At 48.6% G+C, this 21,479-nt stretch overlaps 1 protein-coding gene across 1 annotated transcript in view; it reads right to left on the bottom strand.

Moving 5' to 3' along the window:
- Positions 1-21,479, bottom strand: part of SHCBP1L (SHC binding and spindle associated 1 like) — a 1,561,452-nt gene that overhangs the window by 1,159,229 nt on the left and 380,744 nt on the right. The gene's annotated exons all lie outside the window — the stretch shown is intronic.

Here is a 21,479-nt window from a genome sequence, read left to right as displayed (position 1 = left end):
TGATGCAGTTGCTGCTTGAACAACTAGACTCTCTGGAGTTGGATGTTTGGACAAAATTCAGGGTCCGTAGCAGATACTCTATATTTGGCTGATAACTTCTTGTTAACCGCTGGGATAACCTCAGGAGTTTCCCAGTTAGCCAATATTTTTCTTTGTAATGCAGCGTGAAATGGAACCACAGGATCCTCCTGCGGGCCTTTAACTAAAATGTCTGTAAGGTCATCTTGTTGGAATGCAGGTGAAGGTGTAGACCAACCCATGAATTCTATAATTCTTGCCATTCAAATTCTGTAAGGGGTCTCGGCATGTTCCCCTGGGTCTGGTTTGGCAAATTCTATTTCTGGGATGTATCTAACCCACTTGCCTCATGTAAGGATTCTCGAAGATCCATTAACCTATTTTCCTCAGAGGTAAATTCCTCTGGTTCAGGTGTAGCAGATCTCTGCAACCCAAAGGGTCTTTCTGGATCCGAATCCTCCCCTTCCTCATATATGGAAGAGAAAAGGCCTGAAGTGATCAGACATTGGAAATGGCGTAAATCCCATTTCCAGAGCAGAAGGGGCTAAATTTGTCATGATTGGTTGGGAAAACGTTGACGTCGTCGATGCGGACGTTAAAGGCTTTGAAAACACCGAAAAAGGCATCGAGAAGATTGGAAGAGGCCTCGAAGAACTCGAGAGGATCGGAATCCTACTCGAGGTTGTCGATGACATTCTCGAAGTCGTGTTAGAGGCCCTGGGTATGACCACTGGCTGTGAGGTAGTGATGGCCGTGGGTTTGTTCTTTTTCGGCGTCGAAGACGGCGTCGATTCGATCGACCTATGCGTCTAAGGGACTTTCGACGATGGCGTCGATGGCACAGTGCCTTTGCTCGAGGGTTCGTGATTTTTCGGGTCTTTCACCCAGGGTATAACCCTCAGCTGTCTTCGAGGGTGTCGAGGCCGCTTTCTCGAAGATGCTAAGCATCCCTTTAGGGAATTCCTCCCACTCACCCTGAGAGCTATGTTTTGTCAGGAAGATGACTTTCCGGAGAAACAGAAGAAGAAGACGAGGAAGGGGATCTTCGACGTCTCTTACTTGAATGCTTGTATCTCGAAGAGTGGTGGGAACTGCTTCGAGACCTAGAATGAGAATGTTTCCTGTGTCGGCGAGGAGACGAATGTCTCGACTCTACCGAGGAAACTTTAGAAGGAGTTTTAACTGTCTTACCTCTCACAAGCTTCGCCTTATGCTCCTTCAAGGCTTTCGCCGTCATGGACATGCAGTCCTCGCACTCCGAACATTGGTGCTCCGATCCCAGGCACCACAAACAGATCCTGTGAGGATCTGTCAACGACATTTTCTTTCCACAGTCTCGACATTTTGTGAAGCCGCACCGTGGAGTCGTCGGTTCTGATGAGGAAGCCATCGAGTAAGAGTTGGTATTCTCGAGGAATAATGAGCAATGCGATTCCGAGGCCCACGAAGCGCGGAAAAATGGAACTGAGCAACGGACGCTGCGCGAGTCTATGTATACGCATGATGATGTCGGCGCCGATAAAGAGGCTGTCGAGGGACATCGGCTCGAGGGACTTCGACGCGCAGCGTCCTCTAGTGGAAAAAAAATTCTGAGGCCAGCAAGCTGGAGATGATCTATCAAGATAAGGAATACGTCGGAGGACACAATCCCTTCGAAACGTGAGGTGTGTTGACTTCCCCCGTCAGAAATAATTTTCCTGGGAAGGCCATATAGACGGAAGATGTCTCTGATGAAAACAGTAGCCATTTCCGCCGCAGTAGGTATTCCTGATAGGGGGATGAAGTGCGCCAGTTTGGTGAAGGTATCTATGGTTAACATTATGTAGGGGCATCCTTCTCAAGGAGGCAGCTCAACGATGAAATCTGTTGTAATGGTCTCCCACGGTCTGGTAGGCAGTGGTTTGTGTTGTAAATGACCGATGGGTTTCAACGTATTGTGTTTGGATCTGCAACATACTGGGCATGAACGAACGTACTCTTTGGCTTCTGTGGCCATGCTTGGCCACCAGAACTGTCGTTTGAGCAGATCTGTAGTATTGGATACCCCTCGGTGTCCTGCCAGGCGACTATCATGGCACCATTCAAGAGCGGACCGTCTTGAGGATACGTCCGGTAGATACAAACGTTGGTATAACCCATCCTTCTTGCTTATAGTGTTCTGCTTGGTCAAGGATGAGGGGGCAGGATGAAGTTCTGTAGCTTCGTTGACTCCTTGTAGAAACGATGATACTATACTAATCACCTTATTTTGAGCAAACATATGTTCAGGACGATGGTCTGTAGGAACTCCAGGGACTGGAACCCGAGATAAAGCATTTGCCAGAACGTTATTTGTTCCAGGATGGAAAGTTATTGTGAAATCGTACTGGGCAAAAAAATGGGCCCATCTGGCCTGCCTGGAGTTAACACACTCCATTTGTTGTAAGACTCGCAGGTTTTTATGGTCGGTTCTTATGACAAAAGGGTGAGCGCCCCCCTGCAGCAAATGGCGCCACTCCTCACATGCCATCTTCATGGCCAAGAGTTCCTTTTCGAGAACCGAATAGTTGTTCTGACTGGGAGTTCGAGTCCTTGAGAGGTAGGCTACTGGGTGTTCTAAACCACAGTGCTCTTGTAAGAGTACCGCGCCCAAGGCTGCTGCAGAGGCATCTGTCTTGACCACCAAGGGTTGGTTCTGATCAGGCTGTCACAGAACGGGTGCCGAGCAGAAAGAGCATTTCAGTTCTTTGAAGGCTTGTTCAGCTTGTTCGGACCGTTGTTTTCTTGAGTAAGGCTGTGATAGGCAATGCTATCTTGGAAAAACCAGCGATGAACTTTCGGTAGAAATTGCTTAATCCCAGAAACCTCTGGACATCCTTGACCGAGGTGGGAACGGGCCACTCCAGTATGGCAGTCACCTTACTAGGATCCATCTGTATGCCAGCACTCGATAGGATGAAACCTAGGTAGGGTATTGTGGATGCCTGAAAAACGCATTTCTTGGGATTGACCAAGAGTTTATGTTCTTTGAGATGTTGGACCACTTGGCGAAGATGTTTCCGATGGTGGTCTTCTGAGGTCAAATACACCAAAATATCATCTAGATAAATTATAGTATGGTGGTAGAGGAGGTCAGAGAATATCCGGTCCATGAACCTTGCCGGGGCCTTCACGAGGCCAAATGGCATTACCTTATACTCAAAGTGTCCGTACGGGGTGCGGAAAGCTGTTTTCCATTCGTCCCCCGCACGGACACGTAAAAGGTGGTAGGCTCTCCGGAGATCCAACTTAGAGAAAATTACCGCTCCTTGCACCGCCTCTAAGATGTCCTTTATGAGAGGCATGGGGTACCTATCTCGCACGGTTACTCTGTTGAGACCCTGGTAGTCAATACAGGGCCGGAGTTCAAGTGTCTCTTTTTTAGGAACAAAAAACAGTGAGGCGCCCACCGGGGAACGGGATGGTTGAATGAGTCCATGCTGGTGACTGTCATCCAGGTATTGTCGTAATACCTCTTTCACCTTCAGGGATAGAGAAATAATGTGGCCGAATGGCACCAATGCCTCTGGAACTAGATCGATGATGCAATCCTCCGGTCGATGAGGTGGCAATGCTTGTGGTCCTTCGTCACGGAATACCTGGTCAAAGTCGTTCAAGAAAGCGGGAACAGAATGTGTTTCTAGAACACTTAGAGAGGGGGGACGAGGCCATGGAAGTGTCTACAGTGGAGTAATTTGTGACATGAAGGCACGTTCGGCTGCAGTAATCGGAGGTAAAAGACATCTCGTTCTTGCCCCAGTCGATGGAAGGGTTGGGTTTCCTGAGCCAAGAGATCTCCAGGATTAGAGAAAAATGGGCGGCCTTGATGAGGTCAAAACGGATGGGTTCAACATGGTGCATCACTTTCATCAACATGGGAACAGTGATGTGGGTGATTGGCGCTGAACACAAGGGTTGGCCGTCCACTCCTTCGACCTTCTGGTTTTCGTCTTTTTCCTCTGTCTCTATCCCCATCTTCTTGGCCCAGGAGATATCCATAAAGCAACCAGCTGCACCACAGTCAACAAGAGCTAATACCTCTATGCTCTTCTTCTTGAAAAGGAGCTGTACACCCACAACCATGAGTCGACAATCTTCAGTGGGTACAGTATTGGTGACTGACATGGAGACGTAGGGGCTTGCAGGGCCTCCTCGGAGACGAGCCCCGTCTAACTCTGAGGACGATCGTTTCCCGACCGATGAGGTGGCATCTCTGTGCAGTCACGAAGTAGGTGTTTGTCGGATCCGCAATATATGCAGAGGCTGTTGTCCTTTCTTCTCTTCCTTTCCTCTGCGCTTAGGGGTCCTCTCATGGTTCCTATTTGCATTGGTTCTTCCTTGCTGGAAGGAGGTGAGGAGGGTGTAGGACCTGGGTTCTCCACTCTGAATGGGGTCCCTCGGTTCTTTTTCCTTTCGGATCGACATTCAGAAAGACGGAAGTCGGTCTGTAACAGCAGACAACAATTCGGCCAAAGTAGCAGGCCTCAGGGAACGAGCTAGCTCATCCTTTAACTCTTCTCTTAGTCCTCTTCGAAAGATGGCATATTGTGCAGAGTCTGGCAAGCCTGTCTCAGCTGCCACCCGCTTGAAGTGTGATATGTAGGTAAGTAGATCCGCCGATCCTGGTTTTATATCTAGCAATTCCTCGTTAGCTATATGGGACGTTTTTTTGTCTTTCGAAGGCAGTCTTGAACTGTGCGGTAAAGGCACTATAATCCTGTAGTAATGGGCTGGCTCCAGTCACAAGAGGAGCAGCCCAGGCCAGAGCATTACCCGTAAGGTTTGATATGAGGAATCCTATGCAAGCTTGATCACTAGCGTAGGTGTGTGGACGAAAAGTGAAGTGTATAATACTGGCTTCCATGAAGTCCTTAAATTTCCGAGGGGAGCCATCAAACTTCCCGGAAATGAGAGGCATAGGAGGTAACTCAGTGCGTTGTTGTTCTCGAAGGGCGGCATTCTGCCGTAGGTTAGCATTTTCTGTCTTCAAGGCCTGGACCTCTTGTGTTAAGCCTTGCACCGCGTTCACTACCTCTTGTAGCTGTTCAGCTGTGGCCATGGTGTTTTCTCTTTCTTGGCGTTGCAATCTGTCACTTCTATCTCCTGGTTTGCTACGTTCGCATGCATCCGAGTCGTCACTGAACACAAAGTCCCATTCGTCCTCACCCTCACCTGTGTTCTTAGAGGCGGTCTTGTCTCCTTTCTTCTCCCTTTTCTTTCCCTTGTTTTTCTTCTGGTAGAGGTAGGGCCGCCCTCGGTTCAAAGCCACTCTGCTGCCCTTGATTCAAATGACAAACAGAAGGGGCTTCTTCCCGATGACGTCCAAAAAGAGGAAAAAACCCAAAGGCAGAAAAAACCTTTTTGGTATTGTGGTATCCGCATTGTTGAAAATCCTATGTTTATCCTGGGAACCAGGCCAGGCCGTTAAAGGATCCTTTCACCCTCGACCGCAGCTAGTGAGTATGTAAACTACGGAAGGGGTATAGAGAAAGTAGGCAATATCTCTGGGAAAAGCACTAGTCAAGACGGAGCTCGCAGACAGAAGATGCATTCCGGGAAGTCAAGGTAAGCGGGAGAAAAGGAGAAAAGCAGAGCCCCCGAGCGGGGAAGGGAAAAGGACTCTGGCGAAGCGGAGTAGCAGAACTCAGGCGAAGCGGAGTAGCAGGACAGGAGAGGGGCCATAAGGAAAGAGGCGAACCGGTGAGGAGAAAGCAAAAGAGGGAAAACAAGGAATGCAAGAAAGGTACGGATAGAAAGCACTAGCGTCTGTACTCACGAAACCGAAAGCAGTGAGTTGCGACGCTAGAGCGGAAAGGGAGGGGCTAAGTAGCGAAGGAAGGAAACGTGAAAAAGACTAGACCCGCACCACCAGGAAAAGGTAAGAAAGCGTAGGAGACGCGACAGGGTAGACTAACGGCGATATGATTGCCTCAAAGGCCAGACGAGCCACAAGAATCGGCGCGTGACAGTGCCATATTATGTTTAAAACTATATCTATACACACTCTTTATTTTTGGATTTGTAGAGTGCACTATAGCCCACAGGCATCGAGGCGCTAAAAGGATATTTACGAAGGCTTCCTTGAGGGTTACATGAAGCGGCCCAAGGGCAGAAGCTTAAAGACAGTTTGATAGGTTACAATTGCTCATAGGCTACATTACATAGTACAGTGAGTGCATAGCATAGTGTGGCCGACCCATTCATAATACGTTGGATGGGCGAGGGGATGGTTACATATGCAGTACATATCTCCTAGGGACGGGCCCTTTCAGACAAACAACCTGGTTTTTTATGGCCTTGCGGAAGACTGCATGAGAGTCGATCGACCTGATCTGGGCTAGGAGGGTGTTCCAGAAGGTAGCAGCCATGGTTGGGAAGCTGGAGCCTCCAGCACGCACTCTGCGTGTGTCAGTAACAGTGATAAGGTTAGCATATACGGACGTCGAGGGTCTCAATGCTGTCTGTTTGGTGATCCTCTGAGCTAGGTACATGGGTGCCAGTCCGTGAAGACATTTATGTGTGAGAGCAAGTGTTTTGAAGAGAATCCTTTCCTTAATGGGTAGCTAGTGTACCTGCCTCCTGGCCCCCAAAATGTGTTCCCTGCGTGAGATGCCTGTTGCGGCCCTTATGGCATTATTCTGTGGTATCTGGAGTTTAGCCAGATTTTTAATGGGAGGTTCCAACAAAGAGGGCATTGCAATAGTCCAACCTTGAGCCAATGATGTCCCTGGCTATGGTGATGCAGTTCTGTTGGGACAGGAATGGCCTAACAGCATTGATCAATTTACAGTAATAGGGTGCAGAGGAGGCGATAGGATTGACCTGCCTATCCATGGTAAGGCTAGGTTCAAGATACATGCCCAGTGTCTTGATTGCTTGAGAACCTGCGATGGGAATGTTGTCAATGGTGTATGAACGATACTCCTGGTCAAGTTTACCGAGTGTGGAGGGGGATCCAGCCAGCAGAGGTTCTGTTTTCTCAGTATTGAGGAAAAGCCAGTTATCTGCCATCCATGATTGAATTGTGGAGTAAATGAAGTTTAGTGTGTTCGGATCAGTTGGATAGTCACCTGAGAGTGGGATGAGCATCTCAGTGTCATCTGCATAGTTGGTATATGAGATGCCCAGGGCGTCAAGGATTCTGAACAGGGGCCTGGTGAAGAGGTTATAGAGAGTAGGGGCTATAAAAGAGCCCTGTGGTACGCCACATTTGATAGTACTGGGGATGGCACTGGAAGAGTCTGAGAAAACTTTCATCACTCTCTCCTGAAGGAAGGAGGTTATCTAATCACATGCCTTCGGGAGAAGTTGGCTGTGGAGGAAAGATGGTGGAATAAGGTTTTATGATCTACCAGATCAAAGGCCACTGAGAGGTCTAAGAGGAGGAGGAGCGCAGATGTGCCTGTAGTAGTACCGTTTCAGTGCCATGTCGTGATCGAAAGCCAGACTGGCGTAATCCAAGAAGGTGGTAGTCCTCAATTAATTTCTGAACTTGCAGGTAGGCTGCTTTGTCCAAAATCTTTAGCAAGAAGGGGACAGTGGTGATGTGTCTATAGTTCCCTGGGACCAATGGTCAAGGGACTTTTTTTTTTTTTTTGGAGCGGTCGAACCCAGGCTTCCTTGAGGGAAGTCGGTACATGGGACGACTGGAAGGAAGAATTGATGAAGGCAGCGAGGAAGGGGGCGAGGGCTGGGGCACAGTCCTTGATGATGTGTGCCGGGCAAGTGTCACCTTTACAGTTGGACGGCTTGATAGACTTTATGAGGGTGATGACTTCAGATTTGCTCATGTCAGAGAACTCAAACTTAGGCCTCTGGCTGGAAGTGGTGTCAGCGCTGAGGGTGCCATAGGACAGGAGGCTAGTAGAGAGGATAGAACTTTTTGGTGAGCTAGGATTTTGGTATGCAAGGTGCCATGTTTCTCAAACATGGCAGCTTGAATTTGGTTGCAACAGGCCTCGTCATTTTTGAGGGTGGATGGAGTGGCTGAAGGAGACTCCAGCTCCCTAAATATAGCGAAGATTTCCTTTGTCCCAGAGTTGGCGTTGTTAATCCTAGTGTTCAATGATGCCGCTTTAGGCTGTGTGATGGCTATTTTATATTCTCTAGCAATGGCCTTAAAGGCTGCTTTGGAAGCTTCATTAGGGTTTTTCTTCCAGGTGGCAAGCGACACCCTCTTTTTGTTGCGAAGGTCCATGAGTTCTTGTGAGAACCAGGCATTGGAGTGCTTGGGTTTCTTAGCTTTTTTTAAGGTGAGGGGAGCGATGGTGTCTACTGCAAGATTTACTATCTGGTTAAAAGTACTGGCTAGGAGGACAGGATCATTGGGGAACGTGGGCTGGAGAGCTGGTAAAGTAGGTGGGGTAGGAGATTATCTTTAGTCAACTTCTTTGAGCTCCCAGAGAGTGCTGCAGGGAGAATGATGGCAGGCTTAGAAGGTCCCGTGGATGTGTCGATGTGAAAGTTAACACAGAAGTGGTCGGACCAAGAGACAGGGGCGATGTCAGGGATGAGAATGGGGCAATTATGTTGTGCAACCTAGTCAAGGGTACGTCCTTTGATATGTGTTGGCTTGTAATGGCTTGGATAAACCCTAGTGTGGCTAGTGCTTTTTGAAGGGCGGAGGCGTTAGCATCATTGGTGTCATTTAGCCCAAGATTGAGGTCACCAAATAATACTACTTTGGTTGTTTTTTTCAGGTTGTCTGATAGTGTGTTGATGAGGGCCTCTTGGAAGACAGTGGATGGGCTGGGCGGGCAGTACACAAGATGGAAGGCAATGGTGGAATTGGGCGAGATCATAAAGTTTGATGAGGAGGTATTCTGTGTTGTGTCCTAGTTCACCTTGAATTCTTCTAATGTCAAGTGTGTCCTTAGCAATGATGGTCACCCCCCCCCCCTTTAGGCCCACCCGATCCTGTCTAAAGATGGTATAACCAGTAGGAACAGCAAGGGAGAGGGCAGGGCCAGAGGTGTCTTGTAGCCAGGTCTCACATAGAAAGAGAAGGTCAAGTTTATCCTTAATGATAAGGTCATGCACATCAAGTGTGTGAGCTGGGATCGAACGGGAGTTGACCAGGGCACATTTAAGTTGGGTAGAGGAAGGGCTAGATGGGGTGGACGATGAGGGCGAGTGTGTGGTCCCAGTGTCAATGGTCATAGCAGGTGGGGCAACAGACAGTGTAACAGCAGCAGCATCATTGACCAACATTAATGGGGGGGGGAACAGGCAGTGCAACATCAGCGTCATCATTGACCAACATTAGTGGGGGGGGGCAACAGGCAGTGCAACATCAGCAGCATCATTGACCAACATTAATGGGGGGGGGGGGAACAGGCAGTGCAACATCAGCAGCATCATAGACCAACAATAATGGGGGGGGGCAACAGGCAGTGCAGCATCAGCGTCATCATTGACCAACATTAGTGGGGGCAGGGGGAGGCAACAAGCAGTGCAACATCAGCAGCATCATTGACCAACAATAATGGGGGGGCGTCATCATTGACCAACATTAGTGGGGGGGCAACAGGCAGTGCAACATCAGCAACATCAGGCAGTGTAAAAACTTTGGTAGAGACAAAACTTACAGGATGTGCGGTTGTTGATGCATAAGCCAACGCACCGGTGGGAGTTGCAGAGCTGTTGGCTATTTGTGTGGCTGTGGACTTGTGCACAATGGCCGGTTGCAGGTCGAGGGACCACGTAACAGAGCAAGGTAGTGCCTTTGAAGTGTTTGCGGATGGTCGAAAGTCCATAACTACACACAGTAGAGCCTCAAGTTGCGACGTTGCCATACAGACTGGAGGCTCGTGGGAGAGTGGCAGGGGCGCTCCGTTGTTCTGTTAGTTATGGGCTCTATGGAGGCAGTGCTTCTACAGTGAAGAAGCTGTCCTGAGGGGAGTGGTCCCTTGTGTCTGCCGCAGAGATGATTGAAGAGAGAGTAAATAACGGGAAGCAGGGCCGGCTTCCAGGCAGGCTAGGGTGGCCGTTTGCGAGGCGGCTCAGGGAACACCTAGTACCGAGACGGGCGTTCCGACTTATAATACTGGGCAGGGAGGTGCGGGTGCGCTCGTTCATGGTGCGCAGACGAAGGCGCTGGTTCCTTCGTGTGCTATCGTAGCTAGTGGATGATGAAGGGCCGGCGGGGGCAATTTGACCCTTACCTTTTTGCTTCAGTCGCTCTGGAGCGTGCAGCAGCTCCAATCAGTAGAGATCTGCAGAGAGGGGAGACAGCCGTTCCTGTTGGCCTTCCCTCAGCAGCTTCACCTTGCGGCGCCCCTCCCCTCCATTTAAGGCAGATGGGGAGGTTGGCGCGAGGTGTGGGGCCCCATGGGGTCTCGGGGCAGCTGTTTGGATTCCGGACGCCATAACAACCACAGCGGCCATCTTAAATGCACCACGATCCTCAAGGCACCGTGTAGGGACAAAGAGGCATTCTGGAATCAGCTGTTCCTCCCGGACCGAGGCTGCAGTACCAGGAAGTGAAGTAGTATCCATCTGTGGCTCCCCTCGCAGCGGCGCTGCAGAGCAGAGACGGCCTTTCATGTTGGCCTTCCCTCAGCGGCTTCGCCTCGCGGCGCGCCTCCCGTCCATTTAAGGCAGGAGGGGAGGTCGGTGCGAGGTGTGGGGCCCAATCGGGTCTCGGGTGATCTGTTTGGGTTCTGGTCTCCATAACAACCACGGCGGCCATCTTAAATGCACCACGATCCTCGTGGCACAGTGTAGGGACAAAGGAGCATTCTGGAATCAGCTGTTCCTCCCGGACCGAGGCTGGAGTACCAGGAAGTGAAGTAGTATCCATCTGTGGCTCCCCTCGCAGCAGAGCTGCAGAGAGGGGAGACAGCCTTTCCTGTTGGCCTTCCCTCGGCGGCTTCGGTACTATGTACTGTTGTTAGGGAGAATTCTCTGTTTAGGCTGAATTTCCCTACCTAGTGAGTCCCCCAGCAGCTTTGCTGGATTTCTGGGGTTTAATTTTTTTCTCCTGCCAAGAGTGAGACTCTTTTACCCTCACTCTTGGACATGTTGAAGTGTGTTTTCTTGGTTAAACCTTGTGTTGAATGGGCTATGGGGTCTTTTACTCCATAGGGCCTCATGTATTTTTGTGATGTGGGTCACACAGCACCCTCTGTGCCGTGACCCAGGGGTGTCCTAGGGACTCCCCAACATAGACTCCATACCCTGGGACTGACTACTGTCTCCCAGGGCATGTAAAGTCACCAAAGACTTTGCTAGTCTTGAATCCTGAACAGAACCAGTACAAACCATCATATTGTGGACGTACTGGCTGGGGCAATTCGATTGCCCCAGGGTCTGTTAGTCGAGGGGGCACGTCTCCGTCCCCCCTGATCGAGTTTTGGCTGGTGGCAGTGGAAACTACTTTTTATATTCGACCGCGAATATTTCCCTATGGGATTTCCCATTGTTTTGGGCTAACACATTTAATTATTTATTTACGGTAGCCTTAAACATACCGCCGGTTTATATATTTATTTTTATAACTCCGGTTGGGACTTTTTGCCAAAACTTGATTCTAAAATGGCGTTGGTGTTCGCCTCTGTAACTCTGACCCAAAGTGGAGCCCTTTGTTCCACTTTTGGCGGGCTTCTCCACAGAAGCCCTCCAAAGTGGTGCCACTCTGTCTGGGGTACTTAGGAGGGGTGGAGGGGGATTTAGGCACCCTGGACTGAGTTACCTTGGTAACTCAAGTCGCACTCCGTCCTGATTGGCCCAAGTGGTGAGCCGCCCGGCTCACCACTTAGCATGTTTGAGTGACAGCTAGGCTGGGTGAATGGGGGTTTGCTGCATAAAAGCAGGGCTTTGGGGACTGGGACTTCAGAAGTCGCCACAGGACCAAGAATCCGACGAGGGAAGAGCTGAGCCGACCTGCTTCGACGACACCACCCGGTGGAGCCCTGCTGAACCGTCTCACCACTTTTTCCCGACGACCGAGGAGAACTCTTAACGGAGTGGCTCCTTCCCTTGACTGGTGGGGACAACCAGTTTTCGCCTTCTTTCCGTCCTTTTGAGGTATCTCGTGGCCGCCTTGCCTGTGCCAAGCACCCCGGCATCCGGAATACCACACTTTACCCCCATACCGCGAAAGTCGGTACCAACCCTTTAACCGGAGGACTCCGCGGCTGGTTTCTTCCCGGGCAGTGCTACGACCTTTCTCTTCTGCTCTTCAGCGAGATATTCTTCTCCCCTGACCGACGTCGAGCCTTGCTGTCGCTGCCTGGAACAACTGCCCCCGCTGGAGGATCCTTTCCGCTTAAGGTACTGTGTTCCGCCTGGCTTCCCTTGCTACCGACTGTACGGGGTAGATTTAGTCCCCGGCTTTCGAACCTGGGAGTGCCTGGGACACTTTGGCTAAACTTTCTGAGCCACTCTAAACTCTTTTTGACTCTTTGCAAGACTTTGAATCTCTAACTAACAGTGTGATCTTGGGCACATTTTCGCTCCGGCTACTCTAAGAGTGGGCCCTGCCTAGTGACTTTTGCTCACCTGTGACTTTATTCTTCTTTAAGCCTATTGCAAGTGTTCTGGACCTTAGAGTGGTGTGTCTAACCTATTTCTGCTTTTTCTCTCCCTTTCTTGGAAACTACTAGAGTGTCATCTAACGTTAAGCACTCACCTCTGTTTTAATTAAGTGGTGTTTACCTAGAGTTGTCTAGATAGGAGAAAGGATTGAATCTACTTTCATTATAACTGTGTTGAAGTGCTTTTACTATATCTTTGCTAGAGTGTTTTTAACTTATGTGTATTTTAAATAAATAACTATATACTTTTGAAACCAAGCTCTGGTCAGTGTTTGCTTGTGCTATTGTGTTTTGGTACATATTGTGTATACTTTACATACTGCCTAACTCTTCTTGAGAGAAGTCTGACTGCTCAGCCACAGCTACCAGGTAAATCTGGGTGGTACAGACTGCTACCAAAGGGGTTTACTGCTCTACCTGTAGTCTTAAATCTTTTGCAGTGTTCCCCAAGGGAACTGCACAGGTTTCTGCCTAACACTGGTGTACAGCGGTGGGATTTGTATTGAGTATACATTTTATTGTGCTTTAGATACCTTAGTGCAACTAACCACAAAGCTTAGCACTGAAAAAGTAAAACCTCTAACATGTCAGTTATAGAAAGCTATAGTCAAGAGTCCCTTGCAGCCAAAACTGCTGATTGTTTAAGAGTGCTCTGTAAACATAAGGATCTCCTGACTAAGGGCAAGAAAATGGAGCTGATTGAAAGATTGTTAGCTAACCAAAGTCTGGGTGATGGTTCAGAGGAGCCTACCACTCCAGCAACTGTAGATGACAGTATTGAAGTTAACATGGAGCAAAATGTTGATGTTTCTGAGGAAGAGTCAGAAGAGGAGGGTGAGGCTGTTGTAACTGTCCCCCCTAGGCCTCTGCCTGCTCTACCTGCTGTGCCTACTGGACCTTTACCAGGTCCCACATTTAGTCCTCAGTACTTTGAACTAGAGAAAATGAAGCTAGAATTGGAGTATAAGAAACTTAATGCTCAAACTGACAAAGAACTAAGGCTAAGGGAAATGGAGCTCAAGTATGACTTAGAAATGAAGAAATTATCTGTTGAGAATGTTTCTCTCTCTGGCTCCTCTAGAAGTTCCAGTCCTAAAAGACCCCGGATGCCTAAAGAATTGGTTGGTATGTATGAGCCTAAGTTGGATGTGTTGGATTGGTTGTCTCTGTTTGAATATAATCATGGGCTCCAGAACATCACAGGAAATGACTTACTCACCTGGTTGTTCTCTAGGCTTCCCCCTGTTGCAACTGATGTGGTAATGGAGATGGGGGAGGAGGATAGGAAGGACTATGAATGTGTGAAACTAGCTTTGATAGCTAGGTTTGGGAAGACCCCTTCCCAGTATCTTAAGAGGTTTAGGAGCCTCAAAAAGCATGATGGTACCCCTTGGGCTACCTGGGTGAGTGAATGTTTGAAAAACTTAGAGGGATGGATTAAGGGTTACAAGGTGAACACTTATGAAGGTATGAAGAATTTGTTTATGTTGGAGACTATTTATGATGCCTGCTCTCCTGAGCTCAGACAACACTTGGCTGATTCCAAGGAATTAGATTCCCGGAAACTAGCTAAGGCTGCTGACTTGTGGGTTGCCAACAGGGCCACTCACAAGGATTCTGGGGTAACTCAGAAGAAGGATGGGGAGAAACAGCCTAAAAAAGACTCCAAAGAGAATTCTAATAATTCCTATCCCAAAGAGGGCCCCAAACCACAAAATAACCAGGGTAAGCCACATGGGAAACCTAGTCAGGCCACTGTACCTTCTGGCCACAAGCCAGAAGGAGGCCAGAACAAGCCACCCTTCCAGAGAGCATTTGGACAATGCTATGTCTGTCAGGGTACTGACCATATCAAAGGAGATCCCAAGTGCAAGGGTAAACCTGCAGGGATCAGCACAGTCTCCTTAGCCTTCACTCCTGAGGATGAAGTACAGATGGCTAGTGCCCACTTTGAACTCTTTGCTGAAGAACCCTTGGGTCTTCAAGCAACTGTAAACTTAGAGCCTATGGGTCTGGTTAGTCCCCAGAATAGGGTTGTGTATAACTCCCTACCTGTTAACTCTAAGGTGTATTATGTGGACAGTGTTCTTGTCAATGGCCAGGATACTCCTGCCAGGAGAGACACTGGGGCCAGCAGAACAGTAGTGGATGAAAGCTTCTTTCAACCTGAGGATGTGGCCAAAGCACCCAAAGGTCCCACTAAGATGTCTGGAGGCCCTGTCCAAATGGTTCCTATCCTACCAGCCCTCATTCAGTGTAACAACATGACAGTGAGGATCCCTGTCAGTGTTCAGACTGAGGTACCTGGGAAGGTCCTGTTAGGGAATGACCTAAGAACTCTAGGAGTAGTGTCACATACCCCCAGGCCTCCCAGTATGGAGAAGCAGAACTTAACCAAATTGGCTAGACAGGCTACCTTGAAGGACCCTTCTAAGCCTGTGGGACCCTCTACTGAGAACCCCACTACAAGCCCTGGTGTTAGTAAGTTGACCTCTAACCCAGGCACATTTCAGGATAGTATGCTAGGAACATGGGCGCCCCAACCAAGCTCCATCATTGTTCCCCTAGTCTCAGAGTCTCTGACTCCCCCTGCTTCTGAGGAAGAGGTGGATAGACCAACTAGGCCCCTATCTGGACCTGAGAGAACTGGTAATTCTCAGTGCTGGTGGAAAACCAGAAAAGAAAAGTCTAAGGCCAAAAACCTTCAGACTGTTGGACCTTCTACTGAAGACCCCAACTCAAATCCTAATATTAGGGGGGAAACTCCTAAAATAGGTAAGGGTAGATCTAAGAGGAAGGGGAAGCAGGTACATTGCCTAACCCCAACCCCTCCAACCAAGAGGCCTAAGACCCAACCTGCTCCCACAAGAGAGGTGGTGAGGAACCTTGGAGGCCCCTCTAGATCTAAGGGAATCCTTTATAAGGACCCCTTGAAAAAGCCTAACATAGGTTCAGAAGTTGTACCAACTTCTGAGGGACTGGTCAACCAGATCCCCTATAACAAAAAGACTGATGTTCCTCAAAGGGTCTGTAGGTCCGTTAGCTTGCAAAAGAAAACCTTTGAGTTCTCCATTGAACATAGGTCAAGGTGTCACCATCAAAATGCTGATGGACTCTCTAGGATGTATATCATCGACTAGAGGTATGAGGTTCATCCAGGAGTGGATTAAATCCTCCTGTCCCTTAGTCTGGGGGGGGCGAGTGTTAGGGAGAATTCTCTGTTTAGGCTGAATTTCCCTACCTAGTGAGTCCCCCAGCAGCTTTGCTGGATTTCTGGGGTTTAATTTTTTTCTCCTGCCAAGAGTGAGACTCTTTTACCCTCACTCTTGGACATGTTGAAGTGTGTTTTCTTGGTTAAACCTTGTGTTGAATGGGCTATGGGGTCTTTTACTCCATAGGGCCTCATGTATTTTTGTGATGTGGGTCACACAGCACCCTCTGTGCCGTGACCCAGGGGTGTCCTAGGGACTCCCCAACATAGACTCCATACCCTGGGACTGACTACTGTCTCCCAGGGCATGTAAAGTCACCAAAGACTTTGCTAGTCTTGAATCCTGAACAGAACCAGTACAAACCATCATATTGTGGACGTACTGGCTGGGGCAATTCGATTGCCCCAGGGTCTGTTAGTCGAGGGGGCACGTCTCCGTCCCCCCTGATCGAGTTTTGGCTGGTGGCAGTGGAAACTACTTTTTATATTCGACCGCGAATATTTCCCTATGGGATTTCCCATTGTTTTGGGCTAACACATTTAATTATTTATTTACGGTAGCCTTAAACATACCGCCGGTTTATATATTTATTTTTATAACTCCGGTTGGGACTTTTTGCCAAAACTTGATTCTAAAATGGCGTTGGTGTTCGCCTCTGTAACTCTGACCCAAAGTGGAGCCCTTTGTTCCACTTTTGGCGGGCTTCTCCACAGAAGCCCTCCAAAGTGGTGCCACTCTGTCTGGGGTACTTAGGAGGGGTGGAGGGGGATTTAGGCACCCTGGACTGAGTTACCTTGGTAACTCAAGTCGCACTCCGTCCTGATTGGCCCAAGTGGTGAGCCGCCCGGCTCACCACTTAGCATGTTTGAGTGACAGCTAGGCTGGGTGAATGGGGGTTTGCTGCATAAAAGCAGGGCTTTGGGGACTGGGACTTCAGAAGTCGCCACAGGACCAAGAATCCGACGAGGGAAGAGCTGAGCCGACCTGCTTCGACGACACCACCCGGTGGAGCCCTGCTGAACCGTCTCACCACTTTTTCCCGACGACCGAGGAGAACTCTTAACGGAGTGGCTCCTTCCCTTGACTGGTGGGGACAACCAGTTTTCGCCTTCTTTCCGTCCTTTTGAGGTATCTCGTGGCCGCCTTGCCTGTGCCAAGCACCCCGGCATCCGGAATACCACACTTTACCCCCATACCGCGAAAGTCGGTACCAACCCTTTAACCGGAGGACTCCGCGGCTGGTTTCTTCCCGGGCAGTGCTACGACCTTTCTCTTCTGCTCTTCAGCGAGATATTCTTCTCCCCTGACCGACGTCGAGCCTTGCTGTCGCTGCCTGGAACAACTGCCCCCGCTGGAGGATCCTTTCCGCTTAAGGTACTGTGTTCCGCCTGGCTTCCCTTGCTACCGACTGTACGGGGTAGATTTAGTCCCCGGCTTTCGAACCTGGGAGTGCCTGGGACACTTTGGCTAAACTTTCTGAGCCACTCTAAACTCTTTTTGACTCTTTGCAAGACTTTGAATCTCTAACTAACAGTGTGATCTTGGGCACATTTTCGCTCCGGCTACTCTAAGAGTGGGCCCTGCCTAGTGACTTTTGCTCACCTGTGACTTTATTCTTCTTTAAGCCTATTGCAAGTGTTCTGGACCTTAGAGTGGTGTGTCTAACCTATTTCTGCTTTTTCTCTCCCTTTCTTGGAAACTACTAGAGTGTCATCTAACGTTAAGCACTCACCTCTGTTTTAATTAAGTGGTGTTTACCTAGAGTTGTCTAGATAGGAGAAAGGATTGAATCTACTTTCATTATAACTGTGTTGAAGTGCTTTTACTATATCTTTGCTAGAGTGTTTTTAACTTATGTGTATTTTAAATAAATAACTATATACTTTTGAAACCAAGCTCTGGTCAGTGTTTGCTTGTGCTATTGTGTTTTGGTACATATTGTGTATACTTTACATACTGCCTAACTCTTCTTGAGAGAAGTCTGACTGCTCAGCCACAGCTACCAGGTAAATCTGGGTGGTACAGACTGCTACCAAAGGGGTTTACTGCTCTACCTGTAGTCTTAAATCTTTTGCAGTGTTCCCCAAGGGAACTGCACAGGTTTCTGCCTAACAACTGTATTGTATTAGAACTTGTAATCCTTTGTATTGTAACTAAGAAAGTGCATAATCTTGTAACGCGCCCAGATACCTTAGAGTGAGGAGCTCTTTAGAAATAAATCAACAAAAAAACAAACAAATTTGAGGCATGCAAGGGCGTGCTCGCCCATGCCAACTCCTCCCACCGACCTCGCCCATCATATTTGCGTGCTTGTCTTCTACAACTAACCGATTTACGGGGATCGGAGGGTGGGTCATATGGAGAAAATGGGACTATGGATTAGTAGTACAGTAGTCACTTTGGTGAGCAACTGTTTTTTTACTCCTTGTAAGGAAGGCAGGGTATCAACAGTAAGACAGTCTCAAGTGACCACAGTTCAAGGGTTTTTATTGAACTTTGACAAGGGTGTGATAAACCCCTTTCAAAACCTAACTCAACAGATGGGAGCAAGCTACGACTATCAAATAATAATGCAGTTCTAGTGGAGGCTTGTCAAAACAAAATGGGCCTATACTAAAAAACCTATTGCCAATCCTTACCACTAAGTTACAAACAGTGTGGGGTGATGTTCCTGAAAAAGAAAGAGGTGTTCACAAAATGATAAGTCAGGATGTTCGGGGCCGTTGGCCTCCCTTACCCATGTTTTCATCACGGGGCAAGGCGGTTAAATCGAGCAAAGCACACACTCTGGCTTCTGCGGCACGAGGATACAGTTCCGGTTCACAGTTCAAAGACTTTCTGGGTACAAGTCTCTTTACTTCTTGCAAGTCTCTTGACTCCGAGGGACTGGTGTAAAAAAACACGCAAACGTTATTTTCCTTTTAACACAATTTGGGTGTTCACCCTGGATCCCCCTCTTCCGGGCTCAGATCCCTTTCAAAACAATGTTCAGAGAATTCTTTCTCGCGTGACTCACGGTTCACCCCAGATACCCCTCAGCCGGGCACAAATCCCTTTCTTTCACTCAATTAGTCTCCCTCAGCAGGCTTGGACCAATTGTGATGTACATTAAACTATCAAAGCCTTTCGAATGTGCACAGGGTTTAGCTTGACCCGTTGCATGACCACTTCAATCTCAATATTCCTTTTTGTCACACTCAGCATAAGTTGGATACCTAACAGACTTTCGATTGACCAACCACGTGGCCCCGGACCACTCTGGGTATGGAATCTTTTCTTGGCCTCCTAAAGTTCAATTACAAAGTTCAACCACTACTTTGGTTTTCAATTATATTTGCGTTGTGGTGTCTCAAACGCTCACACACTGTTCTTTTTATACAATGTGGCTGCTTGCAACCTTGGTTAAAAACACAAGCCGGTTTGGTATCAGTCTCTCCTACTCACCGGCTGTACTGTCTTTTCTGACACCGCTGTATTGTAGGAGTCAAGGACAGTACCACGGTGGCAATCGTGCCTCCCTGCCTTGGTTATTGACGCAAGAGAGCCCCCGGTACCTCAGACACTGTGCAGGTTTGATCAGCCTTAGTTTCTGGTCTTTGGTTTCTTACTTTCCAAGGCTCACAAATTTAACGGTCTTTAGAGGTCAAGGGTACTTCCCTCCTTGTGACCCCTCTCTGGTCTCACCGTCTGTCTCCTTGTATTAAACTGCCATCTTGGAACTGCTGTTTCCTCGTGTGTTTTGCCTGGTTCAGAGTTTGCCTTTGTGCTCTGCCTTTTATCCTAGTGGGGAAGTGTGATGAAGTCAGGTGTGTGTAATAATCTGTAATTGCCTGACCTTGCCTAACCATTGTGTTGGGACATGACAGGTATATGACTCTGGTGTTAGTCGGCTGTCGCTCACAGTGGGCTGTCCTTGAGAATGTGTTTGTGTTGGGAAGGGGGGGGGTCTGAGTTCCTAGGTATCCAACCTGGTAAGATGGCGAAAAGGTGCTATAGGAAAGGGGATACCGTGTCTCACCTTCCGGTGTCCCACTTCCACTCCCTGAAGACCCGTCATCCAGGTGATCCTCCTGCACTGGTTCGCCCCCTGTAACTGGATCCAAAAGTGATGGCCGTGTCCTGGCCACCTGAATGACAGATCCCCGGGGACTAGCGGGTGAAAGACCTTCAGGTTTCTCATATCCTACAGTTAGTCCCCTTTCCTCCATACTGGTTGGGAGATTTCACAGAAAAGAATAGCTTAAGGGAGGGGAACCCTACTGACTAGTAGAGAGGTTTCTACAGGACATCATATCCAAAGCTAGCATCGGATCTGGAGGTAGGCTGCAGATAGTAGTACTTGTAGAAAGCTGAAGCAGTCAATCAATTGGCAACCCTACTGATGACGTCCAAAGGGAGGTTATGCTGGAAAGTCACATTACAGCCTTGCTCCTCCGTACGTGGTTTCATCAAGTTCAGAGTTCGAAAAATGAACTGGACACTGTGGCGGGAATCTGGACTAGTGTAGAATTTCTACAATAAGAACACATTCCCAAGACCGTCAGAGGAAAAGCATAAAGAGACAAGGAATTCCATTCAATTGTCAGGGCGTTGTCCAAGGAGTTTAATCCAAGATCACCCCGGGAAGCAAAAAGAAGTGCATTGCTGTTGGATGGCGTGAATAGGTCCACATGTGGATCGCACCAGTGCAAGAAGATGACCTAGAGAACGCAGTACTTCATTTCCCATTCAATAAAAGTTAAGACTTCTCAAGAGGATTTGGAGGATCCCCTACACTCCTGCACGAAGGTCCCAGGGATGGAATCGCTGTGCTGGACTGCATGTGAAAGATTGCACTTACCTCAGAAGCATGCAACGATCTGTTGCCTTGATTCTGGATAAATGCGCCCACCGAATGCAGGGGAAAGCATCCAAACCGGTCCTTCCACTGACTGAGCCTATGTTGAATCATGCGCAAGCCCCAAAGCCAAATACGGCGCGCAAGTGACCAAAAACATGGTCAGGCGCTTACGACAGTGATTGTGTCTGAAGCCGGGAAGCTCCTGATGCAGCAGGCGTGCAACTAAACCCAGTTACTACCAGCATACACTGACCGTATGGCAGTGAGTGGTTGGGGAATCAGCATAATTAATTAAGAAAAATAGGTATGTGCGTCTGAAAATATGTCCTGCAAAGGTGCAAGGTGTCCAGTCCAGTCAAGCAGTAGTAGTAGTAGTTTGCCATTTGTAGAGTGTCTTTATCCAATTGGTAGAAAGGACTAATGGATGAGGCCGGTGGGAGTAGTCAGCGTGGGCAGGTAAACCAAGGCCTAACCTTCCATGCTTCAAATTGAAAGGGGAAGTTAACTTTTGTGGCGCAAAAGGCTCAAGTCTCGTCCCAGTCGGACCAACTTCCAACAATATGGTAGAATGGAATGTAGATGATTAAAGGATTTAAAAGCAAAAAGGGTAAAGCAGGGCAAAAAAATGGAACAGCGAGCCAAGTGGCAACCAGTCCCGGCAAGTGCGGTTTTACGGTCTGGCGGGCGCAGCCAGTGATCTGGGCATGCAGGGCAGAGCTTTGATCAACGTGAAAACATTCTGGGGTTTATGCTGACGAATAAGAAAAGCTCTGGTCCTTTCCATGCAGTGACATCCCGTAGGTATGGCAGAAACGGCTGCGATGTAGAAGTATACAATAATTACAAAGATACAAC

This window comes from Ambystoma mexicanum, chromosome 1q (assembly GCF_040938575.1).
Source record: "Ambystoma mexicanum isolate Mex_15411 chromosome 1q, UKY_AmexF1_1, whole genome shotgun sequence".
In the NCBI taxonomy this organism is placed as follows: domain Eukaryota; kingdom Metazoa; phylum Chordata; class Amphibia; order Caudata; family Ambystomatidae; genus Ambystoma; species Ambystoma mexicanum.
Note: the sequence above shows the minus strand (reverse complement) of the source record. Positions and strands in the feature narration are given on the sequence as shown.